The sequence below is a fragment of the Schistocerca cancellata genome, chromosome 5 (assembly GCF_023864275.1).
Source record: "Schistocerca cancellata isolate TAMUIC-IGC-003103 chromosome 5, iqSchCanc2.1, whole genome shotgun sequence".
Taxonomy (NCBI): domain Eukaryota; kingdom Metazoa; phylum Arthropoda; class Insecta; order Orthoptera; family Acrididae; genus Schistocerca; species Schistocerca cancellata.
Window position 1 is genome coordinate 637,204,744 of NC_064630.1, and position 19,050 is coordinate 637,223,793.

Here is a 19,050-nt window from a genome sequence, read left to right on the forward strand (position 1 = left end):
AATGCTCCTGACGCCTTTTTCGTCCCAAATGAGAGTCAGCATAACCTTCCCTGCTGAGGGTTCCGTTCGAAACTTCTTTGATTTTGGTGATGAGGAATGGAGTCATTCCTTGCTATCTCTCTTCGCTTCTGGTTGGTGGAAGGGGACCCAGGTTTCGTCCCGAGTAACGATTCTTGCAAGGAAGCCATCCCTTTCTTGTTCAAAGCGCCGAAGAAGGTCTTCACAAGCATCAACACGCCGTTCTCTCATTTCAGGAGTCAGCTGCCGTGGCACCCATCTTGCACACACTCTGTGAAACTGGAGCACATCATGCACAATGTGGTGTGCTGACCCATGACTAATGTGTAAACATGCTACATTGTCATTCAGTGTCACTCTGCGGTTTTCCTTCACTATGGATTCAACTGCTGCAATGTTCAGTGGAATCAGAACTCGTTGTGCCTGACCAGGACGAGTAGCATCTTCCACTGAAGTCACACCATTTGCGAACTACCTACTCCATTCGTAGACTTGCTAGTGTGACAAAATGGGCTTGTTGGTGATTAAGAAGTGCTGTGGTACAGGATGCTGTGATGCTGTCACACCATGACCATGCTGAACCTTCATTCGTCGATGAATTTCAATACGTTTCACACTTTCGCTATGCAAAAACCGAATAACAGAACGCTGCTCTTCCCTGGTGCAAATCACAAGTGGGGCGGCCATCTTTATACTCACACTGCGACGGTATGTGTGCATCTGCACTATGCTGCCACCTACAGGCCATTCTGCACGCTGTTTGTAGCACGCTTACCATCTTACACGATAACAGCGCGAAATTTCGATTTGTTATTACAAATTCATGGTTTTCATTTGACTCACCCTCGTAAATACACTCCTGGAAATGGAAAAAAGAACACATTGACACCGGTGTGTCAGACCCACCATACTTGCTCCGGACACTGCGAGAGGGCTGTACAAGCAATGATCACACGCACGGCACAGCGGACACACCAGGAACCGCGGTGTTGGCCGTCGAATGGCGCTAGCTGCGCAGCATTTGTGCACCGCCGCCGTCAGTGTCAGCCAGTTTGCCGTGGCATACGGAGCTCCATCGCAGTCTTTAACACTGGTAGCATGCCGCGACAGCGTGGACGTGAACCGTATGTGCAGTTGACGGACTTTGAGCGAGGGCGTATAGTGGGCATGCGGGAGGCCGGGTGGACGTACCGCCGAATTGCTCAACACGTGGGGCGTGAGGTCTCCACAGTACATCGATGTTGTCGCCAGTGGTCGGCGGAAGGTGCACGCGCCCGTCGACCTGGGACCGGACCGCAGCGACGCACGGATGCACGCCAAGACCGTAGGATCCTACGCAGTGCCGTAGGGGACCGCACCGCCACTTCCCAGCAAATTAGGGACACTGTTGCTCCTGGGGTATCGGCGAGGACCATTCGCAACCGTCTCCATGAAGCTGGGCTACGGTCCCGCACACCGTTAGGCCGTCTTCGGCTCACGCCCCAACATCGTGCAGCCCGCCTCCAGTGGTGTCGCGACAGGCGTGAATGGAGGGACGAATGGAGACGTGTCGTCTTCAGCGATGAGAGTCGCTTCTGCCTTGGTGCCAATGATGGTCGTATGCGTGTTTGGCGCCGTGCAGGTGAGCGCCACAATCAGGACTGCATACGACCGAGGCACACAGGGCCAACACCCGGCATCATGGTGTGGGTAGCGATCTCCTACACTGGCCGTACACCACTGGTGATCGTCGAGGGGACACTGAATAGTGCACGGTACATCCAAACCGTCATCGAACCCATCGTTCTACCATTCCTAGACCGGCAAGGGAACTTACTGTTCCAACAGGACAATGCACGTCCGCATGTATCCCGTGCCACCCAACGTGCTCTAGAAGGTGTAAGTCAACTACCCTGGCCAGCAAGATCTCCGTATCTGTCCCCCATTGAGCATGTTTGGGACTGGATGTAGCGTCGTCTCACGCGGTCTGCACGTCCAGCACGAACGCTGGTCCAACTGAGGCGCCAGGTGGAAATGGCATGGCAAGCCGTTCCACAAGACTACATCCAGCATCTCTACGATCGTCTCCATGGGAAAATAGCAGCCTGCATTGCTGCGAAAGGTGGATATACACTGTACTAGTGCCGACATTGTGCATGCTCTGTTGCCTGTGTCTATGTGCCTGTGGTTCTGTCAGTGTGATCATGTGATGTATCTGACCCCAGGAATGTGTCAATAAAGTTTCCCCTTCCTGGGACAATGAATTCACGGTGTTCTTATTTCAATTTGCAGGAGTGTATTCACTGGAAAAGATGGCGCTCCTCAAGAGACACGAGAGGCGAATTGGTTTTAAAAAAATCATGTATGAAATTTGTTTTATAGTGTGATGAATCGGGAGTGGACAGTATACATGCGTGATATCACCTGTAAGAGTTTCTCTCTCTGTGTAGTGTGGCCGAGCAGGTCCAGACAGCATGGAGCTGCATTCGCAGCGACCACTACCGGGCGAGCTTCTGTGGCCACGTCCGGGACCCACGAGTAAATTACTAACAGTACATTAGAGCCGCGGTGGCGGAAAGAGGGAGAGGGGGGGGGGATGAAGGGGAAGGATGGAGGGAGTCCACAGGCCAGAGATTCGCGTTAACGCTGTTCGCTTCTGAGCAGGAATTGGCTACACTTCTGGTGACTAATGGCGCATGAAAGGACTTTCTGTAATGGACCAAGGGCAGAGGCGAGAGGGAAGCCCTAAAGCGACTTCGGATGCCAAGAAACGAGAAGAGACCGGTGCACTGGCCTCTTACAGATTGCTTTAGAAAGCGGGGTCCACGGTGAAGATCCACTGCGGTCACGGCTGATTGGAAACGAATGTTTGCATTCTACATCACAGCAACAGTTTACCACGCAATTGGTATCCACGCTCTGAGAGCTAATTTTACCGTTTTCTGTATAAATGTACGGAAACGTATTGGCCTGCTGAGAAGCTCTCCGTGCTTTCCCCGCAGTCACTAAAATTTTATTTAATCCCAGCATCGTTTGTATTACTCAGCATCACATTCTACTCTATTTTTTTAACATGTGGCACAGGTCAAGTGTAATATATTTTGAGTTGGTGGAAAGCGAACATTTTACAAATCCTGTAGACGCAGTAGCTCATTTTCTGTCTGGATAAATTATAAAGTGGGAAATTTCGCTGAAAATGAGTCCATGATCATATTTTTGGCTCTTTATTTTACAGGTACGTCCTGATGTCTCAAATGTTTACACTTCACTATACCGGTTTCGGCTAATGCCATCTTCAGATCATAAAATATTCTGATGCAGTATCAACGTCAGACTAAACATGTAGGTACATAGTAAGTGCTCGTAAGTTACTATGAACCTACATGCTTAGTTTGACGTTGATACTACACCAGAATATTTTGTGATCTGAAGATGGCAGTGGCCGAAACCGGTAATAGTGAAGTGTAAAAGTTTGTGTGATCAAGACGGGCCTGTAAAATAAAGTATAGGGATTGAAAATTATTTTTGAAGTATTCAAAGATATGGGAAACTTTACCCAGATAATGGGAAGGCATTCCCTTTATCGTCATCCAGTTATAACCAAATTTCAGTTGAGTAGTGTTCCATAAGTGATACGTCAGAGCTACCAATAACAGTCAGACAGAACTTTATTTGGAATATTTCAGTCTCTCAGGAAATATTCCATTTGTTAATGAGGTATCACATATAGGTTGATTTTTGATGCCTGCTAACAAGTCACCTGTACATGAACCGGACAGCCGCGCGGAGTGGCCGCGCGGTTTGAGGCGGCATGTAACGGGCTGCGCGGCCCCTTCCACCGGAGGTTTGAGTCTTCCCTCTGGCATGGGTATGTCTGTTGTTCTTAGCACAAGTTTGTTTAAGTAGTGTGTAAGTCTAGGGACCGATGATCTAAGCAGTTTAGTCCCTTAGGAATTCACACATATTTGAACATTTTTTGAAACAGACAAAAACCTTCCAAGTGAATTTAGTGAATGCTTAAGTGACATACGAATCACTTTTTCGAACTGCCGGCAGCCTGAGCAGGAAGCTATGAACACATGTAGTAAGCAGCTCGCGCGAAACTCTCATATAAATAAAAATATTGTGTTGCAGGCCTTGTCCAGGGGAAGTGCGGCGTTCGGAATGTTTCCGCCCTCTTTCTATAGGTTTGATGCGGTCTGCCATGAATTACTCTCATACGCCAAACTCTTCATCTCGAAGTAGCACTTCCACCTCAAGTCTTGAATGATATGCTGCATGTATTCCAGTATCTGTCTTTTCCTACTGCTTTTGCCCTCTACTGATCGCTCTGATATCATGGAGGTTATTCCCTGATATCTTAAAACACATGTCATATCAGTCTGTCTCTTCTTCTCCTCAGTATTTTCCGTATGTTTGTTTCTTCACCGATTCTGCGGACAACCTCATTCTGTATCTTATCAGTCCACCTAATGTTCAACAGTCATCTGCAGCACCACTTCTCAAGTACTTCGACTCTCCTATGTTCCCGTTGTAAATATATATATATATATATATTCTAACAATACCATGAACACTGTCATGTAATTTAATTTAGCCCGACGCGGATCAGTAATCAACAAACTAGCTCATTACTCGAGGTGGTTACGGGATTATAAATAATTTATTGTCTCTCTCTCGAATCGTCGCACATATAAAAAGTATAGTTAAAACTCATGTGCTTATAGCACCAGATAATATTTCATACGACAGTTCAATGTGAAGTAATAAGACCCGTAACTCCTGATCTTTGTTTCGTCTCGAATACCAGGATAAGATAAGCATAATCTTTAGCAAATCAAATACTATACTAGAACTAGAATCCTGTGACCGGACCTTTCTGCCTGGGATGTTATCTCGCATTATCTCGCAACCTTTAGAAAATCTGAAAGTGAAATATATTAAATTATTCTTTGCGGCCGCATAACTCGTGGAATCTAAAAGAATGTTTAATGTCCTAACCGGCGGCATGTCTCTAAGCTGAGTTGAGCCACATCTACTCAGTACAAGCAAGGTTTAGTGTTACAAATAATTGCGCACCGAACCCAAATTTTAAGTCATGAACAACTATATTTTAGTTTCGTTTATAACTTACACTGAATGTTACAACAAGATAAACCTCAGACAATCCTTCTTTCCCCTTCGAGTCCAAGAAGAAGACCAAAATGTAAAAAGGATTGAGTCATAGAACCTCGAATGTCCATGGAATATATTGCAACACAATGCATTTGACTATTCTTTGGTGTACATCGCCAGCTATTCATACAATAATTATTTATAAATTTCAAATTTGTGACCATCCCAGGAGATACAGGACACCGTTTTCTCACTGCCCTTGATTCACTGCCATACAATGCTGTGCTCCAAACGTATGTTGTCAGAATTTTCTTCCTGAAATTACGGTTTATTATTGACACCAGCAGACTTCTCTTCGCCAGAAAATCCCTTTCGCCTGCACTAGGCTGCTTCTTATGCTTCGTCCGCCGTAGGTTATTTTTCTTATAAGGTAGCAGAACTTCTTAACTTTGTGTACTTCGTGACCACCAACTGTGATGTTAAGTTTCTCGCTTGTCTCATTTCTGCAGATTTTCATTACTTTTATTCCGATTTACCCGCGATCCATATTCTGTAGTCGTGAGATGATTCAATTCAACAGCTCCCGTAATTGTTGTTCACTTTCACTGACGATGGTAATGTCATCAGCGAATCTTATCATGGATATCGTTTCAGTCCGAATTTTAATTCCACCATTGAATCGTTCTTTTATCTCTATCACAGCTTCTTCAAAATATAGATTGAAGAGTAGAGGCGGAAGACTGCTTTCCTATCTTACACCTCTTTTAATCCTGGCTCTTTTACATACTGTACATTACCCGTCTTTCCCTATAGCTTACTCCTATTGTTCTCAGATTTCGAATATTTTGCCCCATTTTTCGTTATCGAAGTCTCTTTCTAGGTCGACAAATCCTGTTGGCGTGACTTCATTTTTCTTTAGTCTTGCTTCCATTATCAAACGCAACGTTAGAACCACCTCTCTGGTGCTTTTACCTTTCCTAAAGCCAAATTGATCGTCATTTAATAGATGATTCCCGCCTAGTATGTGCGAAAAATGAACAGCTAAGTCTTACCGTGGGTGGCCTGATTTCTTTTCTTTTATTACGATGGACGTTTGTTCCCATGTAGGTGACCGTCAACAAGATATTATCTCTTTCCTATGAGAAACTCTGTGACTGAAATTTCTTGAATACATCTCGCAACAAAAACCTTCTTCGAAACCTCCTGCCAGATTAAAACTGTGTGTGTATCGCGATAATACAAAACTAGTTGCCCTTATTTGAACTCTTTCAGTGTCTTCCGTCAATCCTACTAGTAAGGACCCCATAACCCTACTCCAAGTAAGGCGGACAAGAGTATAGTAGGCATTCCTTTCAGAAGATTTGTGACATCTACCTAGTGTTCTGGTAAACGGAAGTCTTTGGGTCGCCTTTCCCACAACATTTTGTGTGTGATGGTTTCAGTTTAAGTTATTCGTAATTGTAACCCATAGGTATTTAGCTGACAACTTTTAAGTTTATCTGCTGCTCAGATAGCCTCCAAAATCGTTTACGTAGATTCAGAAGAGCAGAGGTCCTACAACCTTTACAAAATTTCCTTGGATAAGCCTAGATATCACTTCTGTTTCACTCGACGAGTTCCCGTCAATTACCAAGAAATGCGACTTTTTTTGACGAGACATCACGAATCCACGGCTGAGGCGATTTACCGTAGTCACGCAATTCTTCTAAAAGACGCTTCCAGTTAAGTAACGGTGGTTACACGTATTTTTGCGGACCTCTACAATTATATAGAGAGAGTTATCTAAGAAAGGCTGCCTTAAGTGTCTCCATAAACATAAAACATACCGAGGTGCGATTTTTGCAGAAATGCGGTGTATTTTGTTATAAACTCAAGTGATTTATGACCATTAGCCCCGGAATTACAGCACAAACCTGTTCTCCACAGAACTATGGACATTTTCTGAGCCGTACACGGCTCGTGTTCATGCCGTTTATTGCTTGGAATCTCGTCACTGCGGTTATGGCATCTCTTTCTCATTCGATTTACTAGAGTCTCTAAATTGCTGGCTTGCCCGCCCCTGAGTGGCAGCAGCAGCGCTTATTGATACGAGTACTGTGATACTACACTCCTGGAAATGGAAAAAAGAACACATTGACACCGGTGTGTCAGACCCACCATACTTGCTCCGGACACTGCGAGAGGGCTGTACAAGCAATGATCACACGCACGGCACAGCGGACACACCAGGAACCGCGGTGTTGGCCGTCGAATGGCGCTAGCTGCGCAGCATTTGTGCACCGCCGCCGTCAGTGTCAGCCAGTTTGCCGTGGCATACGGAGCTCCATCGCAGTCTTTAACACTGGTAGCATGCCGCGACAGCGTGGACGTGAACCGTATGTGCAGTTGACGGACTTTGAGCGACGGCGTATAGTGGGCATGCGGGAGGCCGGGTGGACGTACCGCCGAATTGCTCAACACGTGGGGCGTGAGGTCTCCACAGTACATCGATGTTGTCGCCAATGGTCGGCGGAAGGTGCACGTGCCCGTTGACCTGGGACCGGGCCGCAGCGACGCACGGATGCACGCCAAGACCGTAGGATCCTACGCAGTGCCGTAGGGGACCGCACCGCCACTTTCCAGCAAATTAGGGACACTGTTGCTCCTGGGGTATCGGCGAGGACCATTCGCAACCGTCTCCATGAAGCTGGGCTACGGTCCCGCACACCGTTAGGCCGTCTTCCGCTCACGCCCCAACATCGTGCAGCCCGCCTCCAGTGGTGTCGCGACAGGCGTGAATGGAGGGACGAATGGAGGCGTGTCGTCTTCAGCGATGAGAGTCGCTTCTGCCTTGGTGCCAATGATGGTCGTATGCGTGTTTGGCGCCGTGCAGGTGAGCGCCACAATCAGGACTGCATACGACCGAGGCACACAGGGCCAACACCCGGCATCATGGTGTGGGGAGCGATCTCCTACACTGGCCGTACACCACTGGTGATCGTCGAGGGGACACTGAATAGTGCACGGTACATCCAAACCGTCATCGAACCCATCGTTCTACCATTCCTAGACCGGCAAGGGAACTTGCTGTTCCAACAGGACAATGCACGTCCGCATGTATCCCGTGCCACCCAACGTGCTCTAGAAGGTGTAAGTCAACTACCCTGGCCAGCAAGATCTCCGGATCTGTCCCCCATTGAGCATGTTTGGGACTGGATGAAGCGTCGTCTCACGCGGTCTGCACGTCCAGCACGATCGCTGGTCCAACTGAGGCGCCAGGTGGAAATGGCATGGCAAGCCGTTCCACAGGACTACGTCCAGCATCTCTACGATCGTCTCCATGGGAGAATAGCAGCCTGCATTGCTGCGAAAGGTGGATATACACTGTACTAGTGCCGACATCGTGCATGCTCTGTTGCCTGTGTCTATGTGCCTGTGGTTCTGTCAGTGTGATCATGTGATGTATCTGACCCCAGGAATGTGTCAATAAAGTTTCCCCTTCCTGGGACAATGAAATCACGGTGTTCTTATTTCAATTTCCAGGAGTGTATCTTTGGAGCGGCCGCTAGTGTTTCCGGGTCACGTTGTGTGGAGTGGAGGTTGCGAACAGAGATCAGTTGGGTTGGGGCGCTGCGTGCTGCCACTGCCGGATCGAGGAGGGGTAGCTGCGAGAGCGACGACTTCGTAGCACACCGAACCCTGGACGTTTAAACTGAGTGAAGAGTTAACTGCTAATGCAACCCCGACTATTCTGAGATCACGCCTTTGGTCGGCGGGTTGCTGCTGCCAAGGCCGCTGAGACTGGTGGCAACGAGTGATGTGTTTCGAGGCGGTGAAATTTTGCGGCCTTCTTTCTCTATTTGTTATTCATCATTGAATTTAGTATTATTCTTATTAGTGAAGTGCAACATCCCGTATTTTCTGTCTTGTAGCCGCTAACGTCCCAGTTACCTGCCCTGGAGGTTAGCGTACTTTTCCAGCAGTGCACCTTTCCGAATCGCGTTGATGCTGTCCGACACGGTGTGTAATTCGACAGCCTCTTCTATTGTACTGTGCATTTTTTTTTGGGGGGGGGGGGGGAGGGAGGTCTACCTTGGTTCTAGTGTTTCCTTTGACCTTGGGTGTTTTCTGAAGACGTATTGCTATCTGTCTCTTCGCCCTTTCCAAAAATATTCCATCGTTGTACCGGTGATCCGACGTTAGGCGAATTAGTTAGTCGGTCGTTCGGCGCTTAAGCTGCCCCTAGTTGAGTTGCCATCCTGTTAAGTGAGTACAACTCTTGGATGCCTGTCTCACCTTACCGTATGTTTGACTTACCTTCCCAGTCCGACCCTTGCTAGAACCGTTTGGCGTCATTCCTTAGATTGTGATGTTATTTTAAGGCTATTTGTAATTTTCTAATAATTGTTGGTCTGGCCTTCAGCGAGCAATAATTTCACTTCTACGATAATAATCGAAGCAGACGAAATGAATTAAGATTTGTACTGCGGCCGGGACTCGTACCTCGCTCTTTTTGCTTTCTAGGCAGAAATACTAACAATTACACTACCACAGCACGATGGTCAACACTGCTGCACAAAGTACCTAAGCTGAGTGACCTCCCCAAGACAAACTCCAATCATTTTGCCCTTATGTATTGTCATTACTGCGAAGTCTTTCCGATACTGGCAAGCACCCCAGCACTGGACATACACTCCTGGAAATTGAAATAAGAACACCGTGAATTCATTGTCCCAGGAAGGGGAAACTTTATTGACACATTCCTGGGGTCAGATACATCACATGATCACACTGACAGAACCACAGGCACATAGACACAGGCAACAGAGCATGCACAATGTCGGCACTAGTACAGTGTATATCCACCTTTCGCAGCAATGCAGGCTGCTATTCTCCCATGGAGTCGATCGTAGAGATGCTGGATGTAGTCCAGTGGAACGGCTTGCCATGCCATTTCCACTTGGCGCCTCAGTTGGACCAGCGTTCGTGCTGGACGTGCAGACCGCGTGAGACGACGCTTCATCCAGTCCCAAACATGCTCAATGGGGGACAGATCCGGAGATCTTGCTGGCCAGGGTAGTTGACTTACACCTTCTAGAGCACGTTGGGTGGCACGGGATACATGCGGACGTGCATTGTCCTGTTGGAACAGCAAGTTCCCTTGCCGGTCTAGGAATGGTGGAACGATGGGTTCGATGACGGTTCGGATGTACCGTGCACTATTCAGTGTCCCCTCGACGATCACCAGTGGTGTACGGCCAGTGTAGGAGATCGCTCCCCACACCATGATGCCGGGTGTTGGCCCTGTGTGCCTCGGTCGTATGCAGTCCTGATTGTGGCGCTCACCTGCACGGCGCCAAACACGCATACGACCATCATTGGCACCAAGGCAGAAGTGACTCTCATCGCTGAAGACGACACGTCTCCATACGTCCCTCCATTCACGCCTGTCGCGACACCACTGGAGGCGGGCTGCACGATGTTGGGGCGTGAGCGGAAGACGGCCTAACGGTGTGCGGGACCGTAGCCCAGCTTCATGGAGACGGTTGCGAATGGTCCTCGCCGATACCCCAGGAGCAACAGTGTCCCTAATTTGCTGGGAAGTGGCGGTGCGGTCCCCTACGGCACTGCGTAGGATCCTACGGTCTTGGCGTGCATCCGTGCGTCGCTGCGGTCCGGTCCCAGGTCGACGGGCACGTGCACCTTCCGCCGACCACTGGCGACAACATCGATGTACTGTGGAGACCTCACGCCCCACGTGTTGAGCAATTCGGCGGTACGTCCACCCGGCCTCCCGCATGCCCACTATCCGCCCTAGCTCAAAGTCCGTCAACTGCACATACGGTTCACGTCCACGCTGTCGCGGTATGCTACCAGTGTTAAAAGACTGCGATGGAGCTCCGTATGCCACGGCAAACTGGCTGACACTGACGGCGGCGGTGCACAAATGCTGCGCAGCTAGCGCCATTCGACGGCCAACACCGCGGTTCCTGGTGTGTCCGCTGTGCCGTGCGTGTGATCATTGCTTGTACAGCCCTCTCGCAGTGTCCGGAGCAAGTATGGTGGGTCTGACACACCGGTGTCAATGTGTTCTTTTTTCCATTTCCAGTAGTGTAATTGGTCGACGTTGTAGCATCTCTGCCTACCCACCAAGAAGACTGGGGTTCGAGTCCCGGCCGCAGTAAGAATTTTAATTCATTTCACCTGCTTCGATTATTATCGTAGACGATAAAAAGAGACTTAAATGTCTCAGGGAAACATTTAATTATAATTTCATTTCTTTTGTGATAAGGCCTTCAGCCGTGTTACAGTACGTTTTTTAAGCAAACGTGTTTTAAAAGCAAGGTATTTATTCTAAAAGTGCTATTTGGAATTGTTTTTCTGACTTCCCATTCAGGCTTTCGGCCGTTTGTGATTTGAAGTTGTGTGTGGCCTTCAGCTGAACAATAATTTCACTTCTTTCATAATAAGGCCTTCAGCCATGTTACAGTTTGTTTTAAAACGAAGTATTTATCTTCATATTTGGTATTTGGAATTGTTCTTTGACTTCTAATTCAGGCCATCAGCCGGCATGCAGTCAATTTTGTTTTTTAAGAGATTGTTTTACAATTTTAATTTCTTTAAATAAAGTTTATGTATTTGTTTTGCAACCGAGAGTAAATGATTGCGTTCCCGTACACAATCATAACCTAATCCTTCCCCATCCTGAGAAAACAGCTCTCATTTTTCTGTGACATTAAATAGACTGAATATTTGTGTACCTTGATGAAATAGTAGAAAGATAACAGAGCTGCTAACTGCTGCCCAGTCTTTGGCATAAGAGACACCATGAACTTCCGCAGTAGTACACAAGATATAAGTAAACAAGCAGCTCACGTATGATTAGTGTGTTGGGCTGTGCACTTGAAACCCGCCCGTCTGCAGTCTACTGTTGTAGCGAACAGGTAACTCGCTCCGCAAGGTACTGAGTCTTTCGAAACGTATACGACAGTCGAAAAAGTTGATACGATTGTCGTTTATGGCGAATGTTGCGAAACAGTTACAGCAGTGGTCCGGTTCTTTGCTGAAAGGAATTCTGATCATATCAGGTTTTTTTAAACATTAATTTTACATCCGTATCTACACTCCTGGAAATTGAAATAAGAACACCGTGAATTCATTGTCCCAGGAACGGGAAACTTTATTGACACATTCCTGGGGTCAGATACATCACATGATCACACTGACAGAACCACAGGCACATAGACACAGGCAACAGAGCATGCACAATGTCGGCACTAGTACAGTGTATATCCACCTTTCGCAGCAATGCAGGCTGCTATTCTCCCATGGAGACGATCGTAGAGATGCTGGATGTAGTCCTGTGGAACGGCTTGCCATGCCATTTCCACCTGGCGCCTCAGTTGGACCAGCGTTCGTGCTGGACGTGCAGACCGCGTGAGACGACGCTTCATACAGTCCCAAACATGCTCAATGGGGGACAGATCCGGAGATCTTGCTGGCCAGGGTAGTTGACTTACACCTTCTAGAGCACGTTGGGTGGCACGGGATACATGCGGACGTGCATTGTCCTGTTGGAACAGCAAGTTCCCTTGCCGGTCTAGGAATGGTAGAACGATGGGTTCGATGACGGTTTGGATGTACCGTGCACTATTCAGTGTCCCCTCGACGATCACCAGTGGTGTACGGCCAGTGTAGGAGATCGCTCCCCACACCATGATGCCGAGTGTTGGCCCTGTGTGCCTCGGTCGTATGCAGTCCTGATTGTGGCGCTCACCTGCACGGCGCCAAACACGCATACGACCATCATTGGCACCAAGGCAGAAGTGACTCTCATCGCTGAAGACGACACGTCTCCATTCGTCCCTCCATTCACGCCTGTCGCGACACCACTGGAGGCGGGCTGCACGATGATGGGGCGTGAGCGGAAGACGGCCTAACGGTGTGCAGGACCGTAGCCCAGCTTCATGGAGACGGTTGCGAATGGTCCTCGCTGATACCCCAGGAGCAACAGTGTCCCTAATTTGCTGGGAAGTGGCGGTGCGGTCCCCTACGGCACTGCGTAGGATCCTACGGTCTTGGCGTGCATCCGTGCGTCGCTGCGGTCCGGTCCCAGGTCGACGGGCACGTGCACCTTCCGCCGACCATTGGCGACAACATCGATGTACTGTGGAGACCTCACGCCCCACGTGTTGAGCAATTCGGTGGTACGCCCACCCGGCCTTCCGCATGCCCACTATACGTCCTCGCTCAAAGTCCGTCAACTGCACATACGGTTCACGTCCACGCTGTCGCGGCATGCTACCAGTGTTAAAGACTGCGATGGAGCTCAGTATGCCACGGCAAACTGGCTGACACTGACGGCGGCGGTGCACAAATGCTGCGCAGCTAGCGCCATTCGACGGCCAACACCGCGGTTCCTGGTGTGTCCGCTGTGCCGTGCGTGTGATCATTGCTTGTACAGCCCTCTCGCAGTGTCCGGAGCAAGTATGGTGGGTCTGACACACCGGTGTCAATGTGTTCTTTTTTCCATTTCCAGGAGTGTATATATATCCTCAGATTATCGAAGTTAAGCGCTGTCGGGCTAGACTAGCACTAGGTTGGGTGATCATCCAGTCTGCCGAGCGCTGTTGGCGTGGGGGGGGGGGGGGGGGGGGCGTGGTGCACTCAGCCCTTGTGAGGCAAACTGAGGAGCTACTTGATTGAGAAGTAGCGGCTCCGGTCTCTGAAACTGACATACGGCCGGGAGAGCTTTGTGCTGACCTCATGCCCCTCCATATCCGCTTCTAGTGACGCCTGTGGGTTGAAGATGACACGGCGGCCGGCAGGTACCATTGGGCCTTCCAAGGCCTGTTCGGACGGAGTTAGTTTAGTTTATGTCCATCTGAACGTTTATTAGGAAAATCGCTATTAGAAAAATTGAAATTTTTGCACGACAGTATAATGAATATTCAGACGGATATAGGCTGCATATTTTTTTAAGCAAAAATGTACTGATTTTCTGTGAAAACCATCTACGAGACTGAAAATGTTGTGCCATGCCGCACTGTGAAAAATGTGCTGTTCCATGACCTTTTTACGCAGTCATTTTTAGCTGTTTAGCAGGGCATTTACGGGTCAGAAAAACTTGTTTACCGCATGCACATTCCTTTTCCTTATACATAACTATGAAGAAAAACTGGCTGGCTCTGAGCACTACGGGACTTAACTTCTAAGGTCATCAGTCCCCTAGAACTTAGAACTACTTAAACCTAACTAACCTAAGGACATCACACACATCCATGCCCGAGGCAGGATTCGAACCTGCGACCGTACCGGTCGCGCGGTTCCAGACTGAAGCGCCTAGAACCGCTCGGCCACTCCGGCCGGCTGTAGAATAACTGTATACAGAACTACGTGCTGTTTTGGTTTCTTTCTCGAGGTCGGCTTTAATAGAAAACAGGAAAGTTGTATTTGTAGGTTATCGGCTTATGAATAGAATTCTACTACGGAATATGAATCGTCCAGAATTTTGTAACGCTACCTGTACGCGAAATGATATATTCGAAGCTACTGTCCTCATAGATGCAGGAGCAAGGGGGTTCTGTCATGACGATTTGCCCCTCATTTCAAGCGACTTCATTTCCCAAACACGGATTCGTTGGCAATAACGATAAACGATGATCAAGCTCAGATATAAGGAAGAGAAGGAAGTGGGCAGCGGGGGTGGGGAGGGGACTGGATATAAACAGGGAGAAGGAGGAAAAAGATAGAGATAAAGGAAGGAGCTGATAGAGGTTGTAGCGGGAGGTGATTAGGGGGGGCGGGGAGGTAGGGGAAGAAGATGGATAATGAAAGGAGGAAGAGAGAGGAGATGAACAGAGAGGGATGGGAGAAAGAGATTAGGCTGTATATCCAATTTCTAGACATATTTAGTAATTCCGACACACTGCTTGGATTGCTAATTTCGGATAAGTTTATACTTACAACGACAATATTTAATACCGAAGGCAGTGGCGATTCGCTGCCACATATTCCTAACTGCCTCTTAAACACCTACATTCCGGCCCAATAATTAGTGGAACGTATTTGCTTCTATTGTAGTGTCACTTTTTGCTACTAATCATGGTGCACCCTGTATACTACTATTATACTTGAGCACTTGAGCGCCCGTGTCACACATCTTAGCTTGCTTCCCAAAGCGCCCGCTTGTATCATTCGGGCCTAAAAACGGTGCCGTACACAGAAGTTCGGTACAATGGGGAAGAATTTTATGTGACCTCTTCTCCTGACAGCTTGACAGGGTTTCATGTTGCCCACATGTTATGTCTTTGAAATCCTCTTTGAATTCACTTTAAAATGAAATAAAGAAATTAATATTTCCACTTAAAAAATGAGGTAGTTACAAATGTCAAAAATTACTGGTGGATGTCGTAAACTTCGCCACGTTGTCCGCTTTAACTTGGCGAAAACCGCAGATTGATGTATACTCTAAGAAAAAAAAAAAAAAAAAAGAAAGACGCAACTCGAAGTAATTATTCGAATGGGATGGAAATCGGTGCATGTGATGTACCATCAAACAAGTGCTCTCAGTTCCAGGACAAAATTGGATGGTTTATTCAAAAGGAAGAGCTTCGCTAATGAAGCAAGTCAATAATGCGTTGGTCCACTTCTGGCCCAATGACAGAGTTGTTGGATGTCTTGCTGAGGGATACCGTGCCAAATTCTGTCCAATTGGCGCGTTACATCGTCAAAATCCTGAGCCGGCTGAGCGTCCTTCCCCTAATACTAGAAACATTCCCAGCTGGGGAGAGATCCGGCGACCTTGCTGGCCAATGTAAGTTTTGGCAAGAGGTAGAAACTCTCGACGTGTGGGGATGGGTATTATCCTGCTGGGATGTAAGCCCAGGATCGCTTGCCATTAAGAGCAAGAGAACTGGTCATAAAATATCATCGACCTACCACTGCCTCTAAGATTCCATGGATGACAAACAAAGGGCCCCTGCTGTGAAAAGAAATGGCGCCCCAGACCTCGCTCCAAGTTATCAAACCGTTTGGAGGGAGGCAGTTAGTATGGTATCCCACCACTGTCTGGGGCGTCTCCATATACGTAGGTCTTCACTGGAAACTCACTGACTGGAGTAGAATTATCTTTAGCGGTGAGCCCCTCTTCGAATTGAGTTCTGGAGCCCAGTGAAGACGTGTCTGGAGACGCAATGGGTAGTGGTGGGATGCCGCCGCCAAACGGTCCGACAATTAGGAGAGATGGTCTGGGCTGCCATTTTTTTTTCATTGCAGGACCCTTTTAACTGTCATCCGCGCCGCCCTTACACTCAACGTACGTCGACGATATTCTATAACCCGTTTTGTTGACCTTCAGAGGCATCCTGGGCTTTCATTTCACTAAGATAATGCCCACACGAACACGGTCAGAGTTTCTAACGCTTGTCTTCGTGCTGGCCAAACCGTACATTGGTCAGGAAGATCGCCAGATGTCTCTCCAACTTAGAATGACTGGAGCATATGGGAAGGCCTTTTCCAACCAGCTCGGGACTTTGACGATATAACAAGCCAATTGGACATAATTCGGCACGATATCCCCCGAAAGCACATCTAAGAACTCCGTCAATTAATGCCAAGCCGAATAATCGCTTGAATTAAGGGCAGAAGTAGAGGAACGCGTTACTGAATTTCTCAATTTGTGAAGCTCTTCCTTTTCAATAAATCATCAAATTCTTTCTGAAATTGTAATCTTCAAACATAGAAATTGTATGGCCAACCGGTTGCAAGTAACTGTTTGGTACATTGGTCTAGATTTCGACACCTACTGAGCGTGTTTTCATGAGAATGAAATTTTGAGAAACCACAAAATTACATTGCGAGAAAGCAATGGTCAGAAATTAGAGCAGCTATGCTCAAGTCAAAATACAACACGTTCCAGCCCTGTCACGTATGCCTAGCTAGGAATAACATCTGACATGATATGATGTTTCACGGTTTCTCAAAACTTCATTCTAATGAACACACCCTAGGAAAAAGAAAGAATAAAGAAAACTTGAAAAGTATTTCAATGAAATTTTACGGAAAAATGTCTCAACAAATAGAAAAATGTTTGAGTAAATCTAAGATTAGATGTGGTTTTCAAGTTAACAACACTCTGAAACTCCATGTAAAACATAGTTTGAGTAAAGATTTTGATAAATTTGACGGTTCTGTGGTTTACAAGTTCGTTTGTAGTATCTCTGACAAATTTTATATCGGTAAAACTGGCCGTTCTTTCAAAATAAGATTCAGGGAGCATTTGCAGTCACATAACGAAACTGCATTGGGAATGCATTTACCAGAAACCGGCTACACTGTAGGCAATATTAAGAGACGTATGCGTATTTTACACAGGGCAGAGACGTGTCGCGCTCTCAACTTGTCTAAGAAGTTGGAGATTTACAAAGCCAAAGAGCATAAACCCAATAGGGAACTCAATGAACAAAGCGATTTTGTGCCCAACACCTACATTGTTTTGTTTGATAACGTAATACGATAGCGAAATAATGTCTCGCACATTTATACCTAGCCTTGTTTGATGATTTATGTATAGAACAATATGTATTTGCCTTACTTCCATACATTAGTCGCTCTAATCCTGTAACTGATTATGTCCTACCTATTCATGGAATATATGGCCAGACTATATAATTTTATTTATTGTCTGTTAATATATGGTTCAAACGTTTTGTGGGGGAGACATATCACGATGTATGTAAAGCCCTCTAGTGGTTGTTACGATCGGCGGGCGCCTACATAACATCCTGGCGGCCGACCCAACACAAGGCGCTGATCATTGATCTGTATTTTTTCAGCTGTCAATAGACATTTATGTTTGAAAGGCAATTTATAGGTTGCTACAGGCAATGTATTATGCTTATTAATTTTTGACCGTAGATTCACCAGAAAAGGGTCGGACCTTTTATCTTCATATATTTCCTTTTAATAATTTTATATGCGTAACTGTATTCCTCTTTTACTGTATCACAATTGTGTTTCTATGATAGTTATCAATATTTAAAAGTCTGCTACATGTATAAACCAATGTGTTTTATCACATTACGTTTTTTGTGCAAATGCTGACTACATCTAAGCCCACAGTAGCGACATCTAGGTAGGAAGTTGGCAAACAGATTTCTGGTAGCTACTGTACTTCAGTAGCCATTAGCAATAATGACTGTGTGGACGATATGGGCTATTCTACACCTTACTTTAGATCTATGTGACAATGCTGTGCTGACTACATTTATATGTTTTGACGATGCCATTATGGTTCAAATGGCTCTAAGCACTATGGGACTTAACAGTTATGTGCAAGCGGTTAGCTGTATAACTCGTGGGTTTTAAATTTACATACGGTTTGTTCGTCTGTACATGTGCATCACAGGTACCGATTTCCGTCCCATTTGGATAATTCTTTCCTTTTCCTGCGTCTGTCTCTCTCTCTCTCTCTCTCTCTCTCTCTCTCTTTTTCTTACGGTGTGTGTGTTCGGAGTGGCCTGTCTTAGTTCCGTCACGCTGTGTAATTGAGCACAGGGGCCTAGGAACAGGTAGTACGAGGTAAAGGCGTTACCTTCCGGTCGGCACGCAGCCACCGGTCGTTGCACTGCAGGTGAGAGGAAAGGACAGGTTCGCCGTCAGCTCTCGGCGCGTCTCTCTGCCTCTCCGCGGTAAGCGCATTACGGTCTGGCCGGGGCAGGCAGGCACACTCCGAAGCGCACGGCCCTGTCGCCGAGCAGGCGTCGCCACGAACCCGCCCTGTGTTCAGGCAGTATGCCTTGTGGCGCGTGGCTCTCAGCGTCTTAGGCCGGTATTACACTATCAAATTTCTTTGTCAAAGATTTGATCAAAGATGTGATCCAATATTCCGTCCAATATATTTGACAAAGATCTTTGACGTAGCGCTAGAAGGGGTATTACACTGTCATCAAATTTTTC